Below are 21,675 nucleotides of genomic sequence, written 5' to 3' on the forward strand. Positions count from 1 at the left end.
ACAGAGCTGAGCTCTCTCATGGTCCAGTTTTAACTTTGGTAGCCAAAGAAACACAAGTCTCAACATTGACAAAGAATTGATAAACCACTTACGTTTTTACTCTGGTCTCTTGAAAAACCAAAAAGTGGTTCCATTATAACAGCAAAACTTAAAAATTCTCTTCATCACTTTATGAATTTTTCTGATTCTTCCTCATCACAGTTTAAAAACAGCCCTCACACTCCCTCCCTTCAACCAGTCTCCTCCCAAACAATAAACACCAACTCTCTCAGTTACAGTTTGAGTCTCTCCTGTGTTCTTTATGGATCTATTCTTCTCTCTAGTAATTCAGCCCACCCCACAGTAAATCAGTCAAGTTGCTTTCAGAATTGAAATTACAATGGCAGAATTCTCTTTGGGGGAGAGGGAGCAGAGACTGTGGCTACCCATTTGTTAATATTTTATTTTTTAAGTATTAATACAGCTATAATTTCTTGTCTGGATAAATATGTAATGTTCTGTCTGGTCTTGTGGGGTTTTTTTTTCCCCTCTAGTTTAAAAAAATTTTTGTTCTTCATGTTGTAGTCAGAACAGTAGTTTTAAAGTCCTTTTAGTTTTCTGCTTAAAATCCTTTCATGGTACCGCTTTGCTTTTCAGAAGAGGCTCAAACTTTGTGACGTAGCTTTTACCTTATGAGGTTCTTGCTGTTCTAGATTTTAACTTACTAATTGGGTTTCCCTGCTCATATGTCAGGTTTTCTCTCATGTCTAGACTTACGGGCATGTTGCCAGCAATATTCTACTCTCAGGTCTTAATTTAGCTATAGCTTTCTCTGGGTATCTTTCCTTCTATGGTTCTTCCTTCCACTGGGCCCTCTCCTCCCTGTTAGGTATACCTCCCTCCTCTCCGATTGACTTTACTTGCCTTTCTCCCTCATCAGGTTATAAGCTCCACAAAGGCAGTTATCACATCTGTGTTCACAGTTGTTTGACAGTCAATGGGCTCTTAATTATTTGCTGAATGAACGAATAATTCCTGAATAATCTGATACTGGGTTTCCTATCTTTTCTTCCTTAGCACTTATCTTGCCCTGTTGAGCTGGTTTGTAGCCAATGTTCCTTTGGTAGATTAACCTGATATACTGAGACTTCCTTCTGAATATTTCCTCATGAAACACATGTAGGTGACGCTGTATCTGCTTGAATAGGTAGATTCCAGCTACCATGTTTGGTTGTTATAGTACCTTGAACTCCATTCTTGTTATGCAGAGTTTTATTTAGTTCTAGCCCTTTTGGATGCTCTGCCAGTCAAAAAGTACTTTTTTTTTTTTTTTTTTTTAAGGAAATCCTAGCTCTTAAGATGCTTTTTTCTCTATTATTTTATTACCAAAACTTTCAAGAATAGTCACTTGTTTGGAACTAAGGTATAAGATTAATAATAGTAACAAATGCTAGAAGTAGGGTTATTCTCTCCCAAATCATCATCTCTTTCTTTGATTTTTGGAATCCTCTCCAAGAACTTAGATGTCATATCATCACTTCAAACTCAGTGTCCCTAAAAGTTCCAAAATCTTGAAACTTCCAGTCTTCTGAGCTGGAAAGCTTGGCATTATTTTTCAGTTGTGCCTCTTCTTTATCTACTGTCTATTTAGACATCAATGCCTATGGATTTTTTTCTCTGAAACTTTTTTAATATCAGTCCTTTATTCATCATTGCTACTGCTGCTTCCACACAAGTCTGTTTTTCTCTTAGCTTTATTGAGGTATAATTGACGAAATTGTAATATATTGAAAGTGTACAACATGATGATTTGATATACGTATACATTGTGAAATGATTCCTAAAATCAAAAGTAACACATCCATCACTTCACAGTTACGTTTTTTTGGCGAGAGAATACGTAAGACCCACCGTCTTAGCAAATTTCAAGTATACAATACACTCTTATTAACTGTAGTCACCATGGTGTACACTAGCTTCTCAGAACTTATTCATAAGTGAAAGTTTGTACCCTGTGACCAACTTCTCCGTGTTTCCCTCACCTTCATGAACCTTTTTATGTAGCCTTCCATTTGGACTGTCCCTGCTTCTATCTCTCCTTTCCAATTCAGGGCCCCCAAATTTATCTTCAAGCAACATTTAGTGGTTATCCTGCTTGCCCGCAGCCAAACATTCGGGGGATTGGAATCCGTGTACACGGCAAGTGGGAATGTCAGATAGTGCAGCCATTTTGGAAGCCAGTCTGGTAGTTCCTCAAAAACCTTAACACAGAGCTATCATTTAACCTTGCTATTCAACTCCTAGGTATATGCCCAAGAGAAGTGAAATCATATGTCCACACAAAAAGTTGTACCATGAATGTTCACAACAGCATTATTCATAATAATCCAAAATCAGAAACAAGTGCCCATCAATTAATGAGTGAATAAACAAAAATGTGGTATAGCCATAAAATGTAATGTTATTTGGGCATACAAAGGAATGAAGTACTGATACATACCACAACTTGGATGAACCTTGAAAATAGTATGCTAAGAGAAAGAAGCCAGATACAAAAGGCTGTATATGATATGATTCCATTTATGTGAAATGTCTAGAATAGTGAAGTCTGTAAAGACAGAAAATAGATTAGTGGTTGCCTGGGGCTGAGAGTACAAGGTTTCTTTCTTTCTGAAGAGTACAAGGTTTCTTTCTTTCTTTTCTTTTTTTTTTAAAAAAAGTGATTAAATTGATATAACAAATTCACCATTTTAAAGTATACAGTGCAGTGGTTTTTATTATATTCAAAATGTTGTGCGACCATCACTACTATCTCAGAATATTTTCATCCCCCAAAAGAGACCCTATATCCTTTAAAGCAATCACACCTCATTCCCCCTTCCTCTTCTGAAACTGCTGTACCATTTTAGATTCCCGCTAGCAGCAATTAATGAGGGTTCTAATTTCTCCAAATCCTCACCAACACTTGTTATTTTCTTTATTTTTTTCAATAGCCATTTTAGTGGATTTGAGGAGATAATCTCCCTGTGGTCTTAGTTCTGTTTTCTTTTTCTTTTTTTTAAAAAAAATTTATTTTATTGAAGTATAGTTGATTTACAATGTTGTATTTATTTCTGCTGTACAGCAGACTGATTCAGTTATACATATATATACTTTTTCATATTGTTTTCCATTATGGTTTATTATAAGATAACGAATATAGTTCCTTGTGTTATACAGTAGGACCTTGTTTTTCTTAGTTCCATTTTCTAATGACTAACGATGTTAAGTGTCTTTTCCTATAGTGATTGGCCATTTGTATATGTTCTTTGGAGAAATGTCTTTCGGAGTAATGTTTATTCAAGTCCTTTGCCCATTTTTTAGTTGGGTTGTTTGTCATTTTGTTGTTGAGGTGTAAGAGTGCTTTATATATTCTGCATACTAGATACCCTAGTTGAATAGATGGTTTACATATATTTTCTCCCATTCTGTGGATTGTCTTTTCATTTTCCTGATAGTGTCCTCTGACTCACAAATGTTTTTAATTTTGATGAAGTCCAATTCATCTATTTTTTTCTTTTGTTGCTTGTTTTTTAGGCATCATATTTAAGAATGTGTTGCCAAATTCAAAGTCATGAAGATGTACACCTCTTTTTCTTTAAAGAGTTTTATAATTTTAGCTCCTACATTTTAAATCTTCGGTTCATTTTGAGTTAATTTTTGTATATGGTGCGGGGTAGGGGTTCAGAGTCATTCTTTTACTTTTGGATATCCAGTTGTCCTAGTACCATTTGTTGGAAAGACTGTTCTTTCCCCACTGAATGGGCTTGGCATCCTTGTCAAAATCAGTTGGCTACAGATATGTGGGTTTATTTCTGGACTCTCAATTCTGTTCGATGACTGGTATCTAGCCTTATGCCCGTACCATACTGTTTTGATTACTCTAGCTTTGTAGTAAGTTTTGAAATCAGGAAGAGTGAATCCTCTCACTTTGTTCTTCTGTTTCAGGATTAGTTTGGCTATCTGGACTCTTGCAATTCCATATGAATTTTTGGATTAGCCTGTTCATTTCTGCAAAAAAAGGGCAGTTGGAATTTTGATAGGGATTACATTGAATCTGTCAGTCAATTTGGGGATTATTACCATCTTAACAATATTAAGTCTTTGAATCCGTAAACATGGATTTATTTACGTCTTTGATTTCTTTGAACAATGTTATGTAGTTTTCAGTGTACAAGTGTTATGCTTCCTTGGCTAAATTTACCTCTATGTATTTTATTCTTTTTGATGCTAAGTGGAGTTATTATTTTTGGATTTTATTGCTTATGTATAGAAATATGACTGAGTTTTTGCATATTGATCTTATATCCTGAAACTTTTCTGAACTACTCTGTTAGCTTTTTAAAATAGATTCTTTAGGATTTTTTATTTATACAGTCATGTCATCTGCAAATAGAGATAGTTTATGTCTCCCTTTCCTATTTGGATGCTTTTTATTTTTCTTGCCTAGTTGCCCTGGCTTGAACTTTAAAGTACAAAATTGTATAGAATGATGACAGGTGGTGAGAGGGGACATCTTGTCTTGTTCCTGATCTTAGGGGGAAAGCTTTCAGTCTTCACCATTTACTATTATGTTAGCTGTGGGGTTTTTTTAGATAACCTTTGTCATGTTGAGGAAGTTTCCTTGAATTTTTATTATTTCTATTTGTTTTTAGTTTAATTAATTTTTTTGGTTTGAGTGCTTTTTATCATGAAAGGATGTTGGATTTTGTCGAATACTTTTTCTCTCTATTGAGGTGATCATGTACTTCGTTCTTCCTTCTATTAATATGATTTATTACATTGATTGAATTTCACATGTTGAATCACCCTTGTATTCCTAGAGTAAATTCCACTCGCTCATGGTGTAAGATCCTTTTAATATCTTGCTGGATTTGGTTTGCTAATATTTTGTTGAGGACTTTTGCCTCTATATTCATTAGGAATATTGGTTTATAGTTTCCTTTTTTGTGTGTGACATCTTTGTTTGGCTTTGGTATCAGGCCTCATAGAATGAGTTGGGATGTTTGGGGTTTCTTTTTGGGTTGATGAAATGTTCTAAAATTGTTCGTTGTAATGGTTGCACAGCTGAGTATCCTAAAAAACATTGAATTGTATGCTTAAAGTGGGTAACTTGTATGGTATTTCAATAAAACTATTATCCCCCCCCCCCGCAAAAAAAAAACCAAAAAAACACACCACCAAAACAAAACTTTAGGTGAGGTGACCTATCTTTTTTAGCCCAGAGTCCTTATACTGGTCTTCAAAGCCCTCAACAATCTTTCCAGCTATCATATTTCACCATTACCTCTGACTTATCTTTGTATGTGACTGATCCAGTGATAATGGTCAGCCCACTGCCCTGCTCACTGCTTCCCCAGACCTCCAAAATATCTTGTGCATCTTGCTGCTTCACTTGCCCAAGGACTGTTCTCGCCTATTTTGAATGTCCCTGTCCCTCTTTCCCACCGAGGACACAATCTATCCTTTCTTGCAAAGTTCTGTTCAAATTTCTTCTATTTACCATTCTAGCCTGCAGTTATCTTAGTCCCAAATCCCTACATTAGATGATTATGTTATCTCACTTAAAAAATTGTTATGTGTGATCTGGAATGTGTAAGTTTCCTTAGAAGAATGGGATGGAATATTTGAAATCAGAACTACTTTGGGAAATCTGATATATGTGTTTGTAGTGCCCATAGGCATATACTTTATGCATTTACAGTTAACTCACAAGTTTATAGGGATGGCTTTTCATTTGCACTTCTCTGGTCTTCCCAAATAGTTCTCAGAGCTTTGAAGAAAGGCATGATGTGGTATACCTAGCCATTAACATTATGTGCCGGGTAAGTATCTGTTGAGTTATATGTATGTGTTTGGAAGAAAGATCCAGAATTTTCACTTGTGCTTTACAGTTTTCCTTATGTAGTTCTAAAAAATATTTTTTGAGAGAGTGTATTGTATTAGAGTAGAAACAGTTGAGTAAAGTCCTAATGTATGAAGCCCATGTGCAAATGTGAGGCATAGGTAGTGAGACTGTTTATGTAAAGGCTGCATTTTGGTATTTAGTGAAGTGTAGCTGGGAATTTGCATAAGCATCGTGGTGTAATGTAAAGAATGTATAATGTGTTGGGGTTATACCTAATTGATTTCAGATAAAATAGAATTGGCTTCAAACCTGAGGCGTCTGTCTCCTACATAGTAGTTGGAGGTTAAGCCAGTATCCAGGTTCAGGTTTGTCTACCTCCAGGACTGACGATCCAGGTTCAGGTTTGTCTAACTCTAGGACTGACGATTAACTACTGTAGTATTTTGCATTCCATGCTTATTAAGGGAAGTTATTTCATTTCTCTGAGCCTCATTTTATTGACGTATAAAATGAACTTGATAATAGTTACTGTGCAGAGATGTTTTGAGGCATAAATAAGGGTGTTTGTAAATAACTCAGCAGAGAGCTTGGTCACAAAATAGGCAGGCCTATTAATCCCAGTAAAATATTTTGTTTACTTCAAAACAATTCCAACAAAAGAGATTTTGAAAGCATATCTGAAACTTACACAGAGAAACTTGCTTATCTCTTGGCTTTAGCATATTGACTTATTTGCTTTACATTTTGGCACAGTTTTCAGTGTTCTATTTCTCTAGAATTTAGATAATTTTCCAAGTAAGTCATTTGTTAGTAATTTCTTCCACTCTCATCTCTGTTGTTGTTCCTAATGAGTTATTGTCAGAAAAGTAATAAAATTATACCTTCTGTCATTAACCTCCCTTCTGAAGAATTTGAGAATATCTGACAGTTGTGGTTAACTGCAACTGTTATATACTTAAGCCTTAGGTTTTGAAGTTTCTGGAATGAAGTTTAGGAAGGCTGATTTTTTTTTTTTAATTTTTTTTGGTTGGAAGCCATCGTAAGAATGAACTAGAGAAGTGGTTATTGGTTTTCATCTTGGGTGCAGACGTATTTGTGTAAGAGTATTTTGTTGATGTTGCTATAGAAACGTAGTCAAAACTCCAGCGTGGAAGGCATCAGAAATAAAGTATTGATTTGGCTACTTGAATTGTTTTTCTTATGTTGGGGTTATACCTAATTGATTTCAAAATGTCTTTGACTTTTTTATTCTTAGCTGTCACAAATATCCAGATATCAAAAGTTCAAGTCAGTATTGAGAATATTAACACTAATCATCTAAATTTTTTTGGTCACTGCTACTCCTTAGAGATTTGGGGAAAAAATTCTGTTAAGGCAAATCCAAATTTCCTGTTTGTGATGGTTATGGGTTGTAATTTTAAAAATGTGTATATCCATGTATTTATAGGATAGTTTTGGTTCACTTGGAGATTTTTCTTAATGGAAACCACGTATAGATACTTTTTTCAAGTTTTATTTATATTTTCTTTTATAAATTTATTATGAAGTTGTACTGGCCATGTTGTCTATTTTAGCTTTTTAATAAAGCTACAATTTTGGATCAGGAGAAAGTGATTCCACTAAGCAGTTTGTAGGGGAAAATAGCTCTGCTTCTGGCTTTCATAGACTCTCTTGCTCAAAGGAAGGACTGCTATTGAGTCAGTTACAACTGCAGTGGAAGATGTCTTGCAGCTGTGCCTTTTTGGTTTTGTTCCAGAGATAGTATTTGTGTGTACTGTCAGAATGTCTTAAAGACCCACCCTGGAAAGGATTCAACTCTATAAAAGGAGTTTTGTTTTATAAGCTTTCACATATTCTTATGGGATTCTGGTGGTGACCGTGGTCTTTATTGTCTTGTCTTTTAAACTGACATCTTATTGAGACGTAGCCTTCACAGTTTGAGACTAGGAATTACAGTTATAGTTATTGTATCTTGTAAAATAGATTTAGCCAAGCCCTTGGCACATGCTATAATTAAAGCAAAACAAAATACCCCTTGCCAAACCTCGTGATTTCAGTGACTTATTTTTTAGCTTCTTTTTCTGCCTCTATACTGATGTGAAGATAGCACTCATTTTATTATATTCTTGGTAATTTAATAGATGTCGATTTACAAATCAGTTTATATATTAGAAGATAGCAGATTATGTGGGGCACGCCAAGGTTTGAAACGTTTACAATGCCAATAACTTTTCATGTTGAAAATTGTTCAGTTTAACCCATCTTGAATCCTATGTTGACATGAATGCTAAGAGAATTATTACTGAATGTATTTTAGGAGATTGACTATATTTTCTTTTGTCTTGTTTTATTTTCCCCCTCTTTTAAATGCCCCAAAGTTATCAAAGTTATTTGGGGTGGGGAATAGGACTCCAGGTGCACTGCTGTCTTTCTAGCTTCCTTAAACCTCTTCCTCTTCCAGCCCATGTATATTTCCAGTTACCTTCTCTTTGGTCTCCAGGCTAGAGGTGTCCCTTCTGCTGTCCAAGACTAAACTCTTCTCTCGAGATTTTGATCATTTTTCTTTCTCTTCTAAACTACCTGACGTTCGTTTTCCTTTTTCTCCTTTGTATCTTGAACCTCTCCCTACTTTGTCTTTCCTACCAAAAGCCTGCACCAAACAAAACAACCAGAACATCTCCTGTACATATATATCTTCCCGCAACCTGCATTTCTTGTAGTTATTACATCCCTTTCCTCCAGCCTCTTTTTCATCGCTAAACTTCAGAGATTAGTTTAGCCTTTACCCTTACCCCCTCTCTTCAATTTTTTTCCATTCGCCAATTGGCTTTTTCTGCCACTATCCACTGAACTTGCTCTTTGAGGTGATCAGCAGTCTTTCACGACACTTGTAAAGCCTTATTTGGTACTAGAAGCACTCTGCCCTTGGCCTGGTGTCCACTCCTCCCAGCTCAGCTCTTCTCTCTTGGCAGTACTTGCTTGGTTTGCCATCTTTAGCTTATGCTGATCCTCCCCAGCCTCCTTTATAGGTTCCTTGCTCCCTGCCTGGGGATTTATAAGGAGCATTTTCTTTACTCTATCTTGCCTGGGGTTTCATCTCTTCCATAGCTTCAGATAACACTGATCGACCAAGTAGTTCCAAATCTTAGCATGGAAATCTAGACTCTGTTGTTCAGACACATATCTCCAACCATCCTGATTTTCCACCTGGATGTCACACAGTCACTTAGTCCAAATGCACTAACGTGGAAGCTTGTGCTTCTTTCATCCTCGTTTCCTACTCTTTTTGGAAATCCATCTCTAGGTTAATGTCACTGCTATCTGACTTTTGATTGCCAGGAACCTGGGAACTTTGTTCTCCCTGACTCCCACCATCCAATTCTTTATCAAATCCTGTCCATTTTAACTACTAAATATTTATTGACTTCATCTCTTCACTTGCTTCTTTGTTGCCTCTGTGTTAGTTTAGATGCTGTTTCCTGGATCACTGGAGCCTCTGCTGTGTCACTTGTTCTCACATGACCACCAAAGTCATCCTCCAGAAATGCAAAATTAATCTTATTTGTTGTTCCCTACAGGACAGAGTTAAAACATCTGAGTTTAGCATACTGATCACTCATTATTTGGCTACTACCTCCCTTGTCCCATTTCCTCCACTCCCCACCCTGTGTTCCAGGAAGATGAGTTATGGACTTACCATTCTCTGCAGTGCTTTTATCTTTCATGATTCTGTGCCCTTCACTTACTGTTCCAATGGTGAGGGGTGTGCTTTTACCCGCTTACAATCGGCCCAGTAAGCTCCTCCTTATCCTTCAAGGTCAGCTCAAATGTCACCTCGGGATGCTTCCCTCGTCAGGTCAGTTACTCTTGAAATGTTTATGCCTATATTTTAGCTCTTATTCTCTTTGGGATATAGTTATTTATTTAAATACTCTTCTCTTGTGCTGCTGGAGCCAAGTTTTACACAGGTGTGTATTGTCAGCAGCTATCAGTAGGCAAAGAGCAATTCCTCATTGGATGAACAGATCTTAGCAAAACCTAAAAGTACAGAATTCAAGATCTCATAGGCACAGGTAATGGTGAATACTCTAGCTTAATGTTGTTTATTGTTTATTTATGTTGTAAATATAAATGTTGTATCTTGGTTTATTGTTTTGGATGGGTAGGGGCTGTGGATTGAGAATGTATTAGCCCTTGTGCTTAGGGTTTTCTTTCATAATCCAAGTTCGGAGGGGTAAGTTTTAAAGATGAAGCTACGGAAAGAAAGGAGTGGAGCTACGGTTTCAAATTATGGAGCTAATAAAGGTGTGGAGGGTTGGAAGTACACTGGATTCTCAAACAAGTGCCCAAACCATGTAGATGGCAGATATCAGGCCAAAGGTTGGCTATGATTCAGGTGAAGTGAGGAGGAGACCCCTAGATGGGGTTGTACCTCCCTAGGGCATGACGTGTAGCTGTGCACTGCATGTTGCATACACCTTAACATTTCCCCGGCTTGTCTCAAGTGCTCAACTTTCTACAACATGTTTTTGATAAGAGCCTTGTGTTGACAGGTTTGATGTTTATGTGGTTCTAGTAGGGAGTCTTGGAAATAGTAGTGGCCATTTTAAAGGGAAAGAAAGAAAAGAAGGGAAATTATGGAGGGTAGATTAGGGTGGGGGAACAGTTTTCCTTCTACAAGTTGAGTAAAAAACCTAAATAAATGGTAGAAGATTACTATAGGTTAATATTTGACTTTTAAGAATAAATGTAATGATATATTCAACTATTTTGAGGAGAAAACCTAGATGAATGTTTTTGATGATTGAAATTCTGTGTTTAATAGTAATTTGCATTCATTTAGCATTTTGCACTTTACCGGTAGCTATCGTGGTGGTTATCCTGTGATGCTCACAAGAATCCCATTATATAGGCACGTTATCTCCTGGTACCTTCATTTTACAGACTTCGTTAGCTAAGTGACAACATGAAGATACGTCCAGACTGTTGGAGCATGAATTTAATGTTACTGCAGATTGGGAAGAGTAAATAATTTCTTGGCAATGACCTCTTTGTTTCGGAAACATAATTTTGGGGGGAGTGGGAAGGTGTAGGATTTTTCTTGGATCTAGAGGGTGGGGCAGAGTTGGGGAGCTTTTGGGGTCTGCTGGATGTCTAGCATCAGGCTCTCTGTTTCTTCTGGCCCTTGGACAGCCATAAAGGGTCTCTATTGCTGGTTGTCTCCTCAACAGTGTCTCGTCCCTTTCCTTCACATCCGGGCAGGGCAGTCTGCAATAGGGAAAGGCAATGGAATTATTAGGCAGAATCTGACATCTAGCCTGGGTTCTGCTCCTGACTTACTGTGTAAGCTGGACAAGTAACCTAACTTCTGGGTTTCAGGTTCCCCGTGTATGAAAGGCAAGAGCTAGAGGTATGTAAATGCTGAGATCTCTTTTGGTTCTATATTTCTTTATTCTATAAGAACCCCATTTTGCTCGGTCATATGTAGGGTGTTGCACAGGTGCTAGTATGATCTTTGTTTCTGCTTTGCATGTGATGGGCTTTGTGATAAGTACTTTTATTTTTTAATCCGTAAGGCAAGGAGGGTCATTACCACGTTATTAGCAGTAGCATTTGTTCATCTCAGATGAGATATGAATGAGCCTAAACATTGTAATCCTGTAATGCTTTCCTTGTCCTCCCCAAGGGAGTTGTCCACTTTGCTGTGTCTTTCCTGTACCTCTGTTATAGCCCTTATTATCACATGTGGTGTAATTATTTATGTATCTGTCTTCCCTGCTAGACTGTGAATTCCCTGAGGGCTGGTGTGGGGAAGAACTTTCCAGTCCTAAGGGCTTAGACCAGTGTCTGGGGTGAAGGAGGAACTCAGCAAATGTTTCTTAGATGTAAGTGGAATGAAAATAATACATTTTAAAGTAAATGGTGGATTACTGTACTGGTCTGAATGTGTAATTCTAATAGTGATGCTTTTGAGTTTTGAAGTTAAAAAAAAAAAGGGGGTGGATTAGTTATTGCTTTGTCCTAACACTTTTTAGATGGTTTCAAAACATTAACTTTTTGTTTAGAGATTCCCAACCACCATCCCTTTATTCTTTTTCTTCCCTCCTGTACCTGTTCCTGCTCTCTCTCCAAACCCCCTGTAAAAATCTGGGGTCATACAGAACTTTTCTTTCCCAGAGTCTCATAATTCTGTAGTACTTTCTGATGTTACATTTTATAAAATGTGGTAGGAAAGAGACTTTGCGAATGGCTCATGTGCAGTTGTGCAAATTATTCTGGGTTTAGAGCCTGAGAGAAGTTAAACTGCGGTGGTGTGTGGTCAAAAGATAACTTTGGCATAGAAGCCGTGGAACTAGTGTAGTGGTTGTTTTTTTTTGTTTTTTGTTTGGTTTGTTTTTTTTCTCTTTTGTTGACAGCAGATAGCAATGATCCTACGAAATGTGGACTGTTAGAAAATTCCGTAGACCAGTTGAAGTTCATCCAGATTGAGAGAGTCGTAAAACTTTTCTCCACGTTTATTCAGGAAGGATAGTCTCACATGATGATTGGTATATAGGAAGGTTGGATTCTCTGTAAAATCAGTAGAGTCAAAAACAGAGGGGTGGTTTTTTATTTTTTTGCAGTACTTTTTGGGTTATTTTAGGGTTATGCCAGAAAGTTGTGTTTGCTTTTTTTCTGGTTTGACAGATGATGATTGCTTCTCAGATGGAGGCTGGATGAATAAAGGTGGGAGACTGAAAGGAACCATCTTCCTCACTGTCTTTCTGTGAGACTGAGAACTTTATTTTCTGCACAGAGTTTGTGTCCCTTATGGTTTTGGAGCTTTGAGTGACCATCAGGTTATTCCATCCTCCACATCTTATTCAGTTCCGTTCCTTTTACTCCAAGGCAGGAAGTAGGACATATTTATTTATTTATTTACTTATTTATTTATTTATTTATTTGGCCGCGCTGGGTCTTAGTTGTGGCACGTGGGATCTTCGTTGCCGTGTGCGGGCTCTTTTAGTTGCCGCATGCAGGATCTAGTTCCCTGACCAGGTATCGAACCTGGGCCCCCTACCTTGGGAGCGCAGAGTCTTAACCACTGGACCACCAGGGAAGTCCCAGGACACTTCTAAAAAGTCAAGAAATTATGATACTGGGTTTGATTCTATTTATACATCAACTCACATATACAAATATAGGAAAACTACCCCCCCCCCCCCCCCGCTCCCAGCCAACTCCCTTGAATACTTAAAAAATAATATTCTGAGGCTAAACGTCTAATTTCCCTTTTTAATGGAGCAACAAAACAGTGTCAAAACAAGGCTATTTAGGATCTTTCTAAGACAGATGTAATGGATACACATTCATATGAACGATTTTTTATATTTAGACATTTGTGGATGTTTCAGCATAAGTATTTTGTGTACTTTAACGTGTTTAAAATCTTATTGGAAATAATTTAAATGACACTGGACCTCGTTTGTATTCAGTAACTTCTCTGCCAGTAACCCACTGAGTAACCTTATTTATAAGTTATTTCACTTCTTTGGGTTTAATTTACTCATTTGGAAAGCAAGGGTGTTGAAATTGAGGTAATGCAGCATTGGTGGAAAAGTGCATTGGCTTTGGAAGGCAACTATGCTCCCCACTATACCACCAGCGCCACTAGTATTGGCTTTGAAGCAGACCAAATTGGTGTAAATTCTGGCTCTACCACTTATTGGGTATATGAGTTTGGAAACTCATTTAAATTCTCTGGGTTCTCTTTTATCCACTGTATTAATGGTTTGTTCTTTTTCCAAAACATAGTGCCAGAGAACTCACCTTCTGTCTTAATTCTCTTAACCTTTGTTCGAACAATGAGATTCTGATGTCTTATGGGCAGGATTGAAGCCAGCAGAGGAACTTGAGCAGTAGCATTGGGTTCTATAATTAAGAAAGTAGATGCCTTTGTCAGCTTGGGCTTCCATAACAACATGCCATATACTCTCTTGCTTAAACAGCAAGTCTGTTTCTCACGCTTCTGGAGGCTGGAGGTCCAAGATCAAAGTGCCAGCTTGGTCAGTTTCTGGTGAGGACCCCCTTCTTGGCTTGTAGATGGTTGCCTAGTCTCTGTGTCCTCACATGGCGAGATGAGAGAGAGCAAAAGAGAGTGAGAGAGAATGAGCAAGATCTCTGGTGTCCCTTCTTAGGCTACTAATTCCATCACGATAACCCTACCCTTATGGCCTCATCTAAATCTAATTATCTCTCAAAGGTCCCATCTCCAGATACTATCACTTTGAAGGTTAGTGCTTCAATACATGAATTTTGGGGGGATGCAGTTCAGTCGATGGAAGTAGGGGAGTTAGGAAGGCAGGAGGCACAGGGGTGATGAGAGATGCCTGGGACAGATTGTAGAGATCTACCAATGTCTGCTTCACTGGATCCAGTGCTAATGTCAGTAGTTCTGAGACTTCTGGATTCTATGGAGCAATACATTTTAGAAAAAGGTTTGGAGCCAGTATTTTTCCAAGTAAGCATAGTGAAGTAAATCTGCCATTCTACTGCAGTTTTTATTGAAAAAATACAACATTTAAACAATGTAGGAGGAATACGGTCTGAATAAAAGATGCTTTGAATTGAATAAAATTGGCTCTACTAAAAAACTCACCAAATTGCCCTTTTGTGAACCAGTGAAAACTTTGTGGTGGGTGGATAGTGAAATTTACTTCCATTATATAGAATGACTTTTTTTTTTTTAATTTAAGTTTTATGTTTGTTCATTTTGACAGAGATTAATCTCTTCAGAGCTGCTACTGAAACATATTTTCTTTAAGTTCCTGTAAAGCAAACCTTAACCTTTTCTCTACGAGTGATATCTTGTTTATTTAACTATCTAATGTGTTTTATTCGTAATAAAAAAATCTTTCTTTTTTTTTTAAGACTACGGTAGGTGAATGTGAGCATATAATACTCATTGACTTAAGAACTGCTTGTTAGGGGAACACTATGGTATGGTAGCAGGGTCAAGTTATACAAGTGCATACGTGGATCCAGCCATAAAGGGTCTATCTTGGTCCTCATTTGTTAATGTAAATATCTATTCTGGGGGAAAAAACAAGCAGAATTTAAATTGTGGAAATTTAGGGGGGCGGGTTGGTATTGTAGAATAAAGGAAGATAGGTTGTTTTTCAGATCTCTCTGACCTGAATCTTAAAATAAATACATTTTCCTTTAGTGACTTTAAATTTATCTTGCTTCCATATGTAGTTGTATTCATATGACAAATGGATGTAGGATTACCTTTTGTATCCATCATTGCTCAATTTAGGATGACAGTATAATAATAAAACAGGGATTTATCAACTTTGTAACTATATGATGATACCTATAAATCTAGATTAAAATGAGCCTCCATTTAAATACTATGTGAATGAATAAGCAAATTCTTTTACAAATGAATCAAAATCCAGTTTTCAGTATTTAAAAATGAAATATCTATATATTTGAATGGTTTTTCAATACCAAAATGTATATATCAGTTTATAAATAAAGATGATTAGACTATATATGTGGTACACATGTATCAGTACTTTTGGTGTCTATTTATGGGTGGATTAAAATGACATGAAATAAAAACAAAGTTGAGGGGTGCAAACCCAAAGCAATGTAAACACGATACAAAAAAAACGAGGAAAGAATTCCTAGCAGTAGTAGAATTGTAAGCAAGTATAATCACAGGATTACAATTGTACCATTAAAACTATTCTTTATGTAAAATGTTCTTCCTTTAGTGGGTAGAACAGGCAGCAGGAGGGTGACTTTTTCTTTGACCCATGTGGATTTTCTAGCTGAGGAATGAAGTAACTTGGAACCTAGCTGGGCTTTTCTACTGAGCATGCCCTTTTCCAGCAGGGTCTGGCCTGGGTGGGGCCGGTCTTGCTCATTAAGCTGTTGGAAGCTGGATTTCCATCAGCTTTCCAGTCTTCTAATGACAGGGAACAGCAGACAACGGGCTCGATGTACTTTTTTAAAAGCTGAGTATGTATTTCATGGGGGAGATTTTTAGGAAATTTCTATTGTAGCAGTTAGGTTTGGTGATATATGCTTGTTTGTTTTTGCTTTTGAAGACAGTTTGCCTTTGGGACTATCAGTATCTAGGAGACTGAAAATTTGGATAATACTAATGTACAGAGTAGATGGAATCTGATTATGTGTACTATCTGGCAAGGGAATATGTTCAGTTATATTTGAACCAAGCACTGTGAAACGTACGTATGTATTTTTAGACCATTTATTTGCAAAATTCAAATGAATTTTGTCAGGTTATCTTTAACATAATTGCTTTTTTAGGTTTGACCTATGAGAATAATGAAGCCAGCTGGTTTTATATATTTGCCCTGCTGTTTCACAATTGATTTGTTCAGTGGTACAGTACACTATATGAAAGTTAATTATTCCTAAAGCACAGTGAGGACTATGTAAGGTTAATAGTGTACAGTTATTTTTTTTAACATGTTAAAGTATGATAGATTTCAATTTAATTAGCATGAAGATGAAGCATTTTATAAATTAACTCCTTTGATTAAAAAAATGTTGTATTGTGGCTAGCAGAGATTTGAATTTGTTTTTTAGCATCTGCAGATTAGTGGCCATTAAGAACTATCAAGGATTGTATATTGTTTTAATGCTGTCACAGCCTAAGTAAATATTAATTGAATAATAGGTATCAACATCTCTTACTGAATATTTAATCTGTTGTCACATTGAAGAAATGTGAAAACTCACTGTGTTGCCCAGATTCAAGCATCCAGACTTAGAAAAAATCGTCTTCATGCTTTTTCTTGATATACTTTACCAGTCTAACAACCTTCCTTCAAAAAGAACCTTGTTTCGATGCTACTTTCTAACAAAGTGAAAAGCAGTACTGCTGTGATGGCCAGATGACCTCTGTAAGTTCCTTCTTCATTGTTGACACTGCAGGGAATGTTTTTATAAGACAAGTAATTACCTAGTATTTTTTGGGGGGTGCCGTGTATCCTTGTGAAGTTTAAGTTTTCTATTTTTAGGTTCAACAAAGAATTGTCTCTTCAAATTATTGGCAGCTGGGGTGAGGGAATAGATGACTGTGGAGTTGATGCTGATGATATAGACAGCCATTCATAGGACCCGCACCTCCCCTGTGGACCATCTCCTTTGGAGTGTTCCATTGCACATTGTATGGTATATTGATGACCTATAGTTTAACGTCATAGCTGGATCACAAAGTTGGAAAGGGAAATTTTAAACTTTGACATTTTGTTGGCTTGAAATTTTTGGTGGATTCCAAGGGTTGAATGCCTGGCATATTCTCCAGCAGACTCCTTCACCAAATCACGTTTACAGATGTTGAATTTTGAGAATCTTACCTCCAAAGAAACAAATACATTTAGCCAAAGTAAAAACTTGTCCTAGCTAGCCCCACCTAAAAAGTAGTTATTTGAAGCTTTTGCTGAGTAGTTTTGAACTAAACCAATGCTCACAGTAGAACTACTTGGGGGAAAAAAGTTTTTAAGCATTCCAAATGGCATGTCTGTGATTCCATTGTAGTTACAGCTTTTCCCACCTGGTGAAAGTTGCTTTTATCACACCCGGCTTGTAGGGTCCACATGCTAACAGTCTATGGCACCTTCTGCTGACCAACTGGAAGACTGGCGTCAACACTGGATCTGCTTACCTAAGCGAGAAAAATCGTTCAGTTTATAGTCTCATATTTTAAAAATACATGCTGTGCGTTGACATAACTCTTTGGCAGTGCTGTAAATATTGTAAAATGGCAGAAGAGCTAACGACCAAAACTTAAAAAGTGAATTCTGTTTTTTGACAAGGTTTAGATATTTACGCCTGTCAACTGCAGCGTTCCAAAGCTTATGGAGAAGAGGATTTGAAAGCGCGAGATCAGTGTAGGCTCCAGCCTGGTGGCCTTGTCATAGTGTGGGGAGTTGATTGAGTCTGACAGGCTTTTGTCTTATGACCTGTTAAAGTGCAGCGTCTGCAGCCTGTGCATTTGTCCTGTGCAGTTAACCTTGGTGGATTTGTCGTTAGCTTATTTGGGAAAAGCCTGCCGAACCGCTGTTATTTTTTAGCTAAAGAATTTAGAGTTCGATTCATAGAGAAATAGTATTAGACTGGTTGTAGATTACCACTTGATACTAAGTGAGTTTACCGATGGGGCTGAGTAAGGATCCCATGGAGAAGGTAGTTGTGGGATGAGCTCAGACAAAGTATACTCCCTGGTATCGGTAACCACCAGGAGAGAATTTTGGTGGTGTTTTGGCTCTGTTTTGAGCCTGGTTATGACATCATCAGAAGAAATTGCACATAAGTGAATTTTTCTTCTCTCTGGAATATTCTATTTAATGATGGTGGTCCAAAGAAATGTTCCCCGAACACTAGAAACATCACAAAAGACATCGAGAAGCCACCGGATACATAACAACAGTGCACTGGGAACATGCAATTACTCATCTGCACAAAAGATTCCCCCCTTCATGGGAGCAGAGGAGCACATGCTGGGCAGGGGAGGGGTGTGGACAGGAAGCATGACATCCTTGTGCTGGTCAAGCCAATTTTATTCCTGCCTTTCCCTCTAAATGAGGAAACTGCTGACCAAGATTGGAGATGTTTGTGTGTGACCAGCTTAGGAATTTAGTAAGAATCTTCCCATTCTGTTTTACTCTCCTTTGAAAACATTTCCTCAACTTTCAGAGAAATCTGTTTCCAAGTTCCCTGTTCCAACTCCTCCAGCAGAGAATTTAGGAATACTCTTTTTGGCCTACCTGCGTAGGCACCAGTATTATTTATTGTTAGCAAAAGACAGCGTTTTGTTTTAACTCCACGCTGAGGAGAAGAAGGATAAAAAATGAGCAAGGTTTCCTAAGGAACTATTAGGAAAAACTATAAGTTGTTGTTGTTTTTTTTAAATAGATACTTGATATACTTCTTAAAAGATGTCTGGCTGCTCTAAAAGCTTAGGTTTTGAGCTTGTCCCACTTTGGAGAGCAGTCTGTATAGGGTAAGAGGTGGGTTTCTGAAGTACGCTGAATCGGAGGTTAGCAGAAATTGGTTTCTTTGAGGATATAGAGATAATCTTAAACGTCATATGCCAGGAAATCAGTTTTATTCTAGGCTATCTTAATGCTACTGCTAAGCTGGCGTAGACTGGAAGGCTTTTGCACCCAGACTGTTCTGAGGCCAGAACTATGTGACAGGGCAAGGTGACATCATCACTTGTGGCAATGTGGCATTCGGGTTGTCTCCAAGGAAGCCGACCACTTGTGCTGGGTTCACTTAAGGCGTAAGATATTTTAATGCGTAAGTATTATCCTCCTAATAAAGTGTTTACACGCTTCAGTTTGTGCAAACTTCTGCTCAGTGAAAACTTTGTCTCCATATCTGCTCCTTTGTACCTCATCTACCCAGGGTCGACCACCCTTCCCCATAATCACTGTTATTTTCTGTATGCATATACAGGCAAACATGTGCATGTGGGTTCACATGTTTATACCTCCCACACACTTCGCTTTCAACCCACAAGGTGTAGCATATCATATGTGCTATCTGAATCTTGCTTTCTGTGCTTAACACGGTAACTTGGAGATATTTCTATAACAGGAGTGGAAACCTTCCTCTTTTTATTTCTTTATAGCTGCATAGTATTCTGTCGTATGAATGTAGCATAATGTCACCTATTGATGGACATTGATCTTTTGCTGTTACAAGCAGTGTTATAGTGAATCATCTGTACATAATTTTACTCTTTTACTGGCAACTATCTGAGAATGCCTCTGTTGCCATAGTCTTGCTCAATGATTACATAATTGAACTTTTGGATTTTTCCATTCTGAATTTTTAGCTTGTATTTATTTTACTATGGGTGTGGTAAGCATCTTGTCATGGGTTCATGTGTCCCTTGTATTTCTTTTCTTCCTGTTAACTCTGTACTCATCCAGTAGCCACTTTTTTCCCTATTGCGGGGGGTTGGTCAGCCTAGCCAACAATTTGTTTTGGAGTTTTTGATGTTGAGGGAATTTATAATCAGGACTATTTTATTTGGCTTTTTATTCAAATTACTTAAGTTTTGCTAGAGAGCAAACATGTTTCTAGCATATACAATTGAGAGGGAGAATGAAGTGCTCCTTAAAAAGCATGATGCCTATTTGTATTTTATGAGTGTTTAACCAAGCTTTCCCATGTGTGACTTCCTGAAGAGATGACAGTGGTAGTTTTAAAGAAAACCGTGTCAGCTTTTCAAAACTAATGTCTAAATCTAAATTACCCAAATTTCTGAATTAGTGACAAGTGGTTTAAATATATGTTAATGCTAATATTGGTACCTCTGTCCCCCACTAGGCTGGGAGTGGGCTTCTTTCATCTGTATTGCTGATATCTGGTACATATGCTATGAAAGTCCTCAAAAAACATTTGTTTTGAAAGAAGGGGCTAAGATAGTGATATAACCCACATCCTGAAAGTGGGTAAAACTTATCAGGGGCTCAATTAGAACATGTTGCTTAGGATTGTAAACTACCAAATGGTAGTAATAGCTTATTGATTTTTGTTTTTCAACAAATAATGAACTTTAAGGAATTATACTAGGTGCTGGTTATGCAACAGTGAAGTTGTTTAGGATTGGTGGCAGGATTGCCTGAAGTCTCTGGAGCTGGATGGCCTGGGTTTGGATCCTGGCTCTTCCATTTATTGGTTGTGTGGCTCTGCTCATGTTATTTATCCTCCTTTTACCTTCTTCATCTGCAACGTGGGAGTAATTTTAGTTCCTACCTCAGAGGGTTGTGAATTAAAGGAATTGCTACATGCAAAGTCTCTAGAATAGTGCTCAACCGATAGCTGATATTATCATTATTTATTGTTATTTCTGTCCTTACTGGTAATGCTATCACTACCATTAGTGAAGAAACGGATATAGTCCCTTCTGTTATAGAATCCCTATATGATGACAGTGGCCCGCCATTTATTATGAATTTATTATGTGCCAGGCACTTTATGCATAGCATCTAATTTAATCCTTAGAGCCACCCCGCAGGTACGTATTAATATCCCTGTTTTGCTTATGAGGAAGCTGAGACTCACTGAAGCTAAATAACTTGTCCGTGGTTATGTGGCTAGTATGAAACAGAGCTGGAATTCTAATCCTGGTCTGTTTAGTTCCCAGACTTCATCTCCAAACCATCATGTTATTTTATCCAAAGATTAGTTCGTTTCGCACACAAAGAATGTAGCTCCAGCTCTGGCCTTTACAGAAATCAGGGCCCCATCTGAGAGAAGGAATTTGAGCAAATGCAGTTCATCAGTAATTCTGACCATGCAACTCAGTGTGCATAGTTGATTAATGAAGAGCCAGCAGGGTTCTGGATGTCTCTGTCACCTTGGTGAGGGTGCGCTGTCGGAGTGCCCAATATGACAAGGTTTATATGCATTTTGATTATGAGAATGATGTGCAGTATTGGGATCCTTGGTTTTTATGCACAGCCTCTGGTACACTGAGCTCCAGGAAAGGGCAGCTCTTCCTAGGATGACCTAGTTGCTTGTGGAGAAGACTGCCTGGCACAGATTTCTTTCTTGACTTGATTCTTGAGGAGAACAGCAGGGACTTGCTTTTAACAAATGATATTGTTAGCAGTTATCTTGGGTGTTATTTGACTTGGACATTGTGGAGAATAATGCCTTGGTTTTCTTTTTCTTTTTCTTTTTATTTATTTTTGGCTGTGTTGGGTCTTCGTTGCCGCGCGCGGGCTTTCTCTAGTTGCGGCGAGCGGGGGCTACTCTTCATTGCGGTGCGCGGG

General features: G+C 37.7%; 1 protein-coding gene across 17 annotated transcripts in view; it reads left to right on the forward strand.

The window, feature by feature from the left end:
* Positions 1-21,675, forward strand: part of EPB41L2 (erythrocyte membrane protein band 4.1 like 2) — a 210,451-nt gene that overhangs the window by 67,260 nt on the left and 121,516 nt on the right. The window contains exon 1 of one of the 17 annotated variants that reach the window (XM_061207157.1): positions 5,801-5,843. The exons of 15 other annotated variants lie outside the window; for them this stretch is intronic. The gene's annotated coding sequence lies outside the window, so the exon portion shown is untranslated. Of the gene's footprint in view, positions 1-5,800; positions 5,844-15,791; positions 15,875-21,675 lie in introns of those variants that run through there. One more of the 17 variants, XM_061207156.1, reaches the window with a different exon arrangement.

The sequence above is a fragment of the Eubalaena glacialis genome, chromosome 12 (genome assembly GCF_028564815.1).
Source record: "Eubalaena glacialis isolate mEubGla1 chromosome 12, mEubGla1.1.hap2.+ XY, whole genome shotgun sequence".
In the NCBI taxonomy this organism is placed as follows: domain Eukaryota; kingdom Metazoa; phylum Chordata; class Mammalia; order Artiodactyla; family Balaenidae; genus Eubalaena; species Eubalaena glacialis.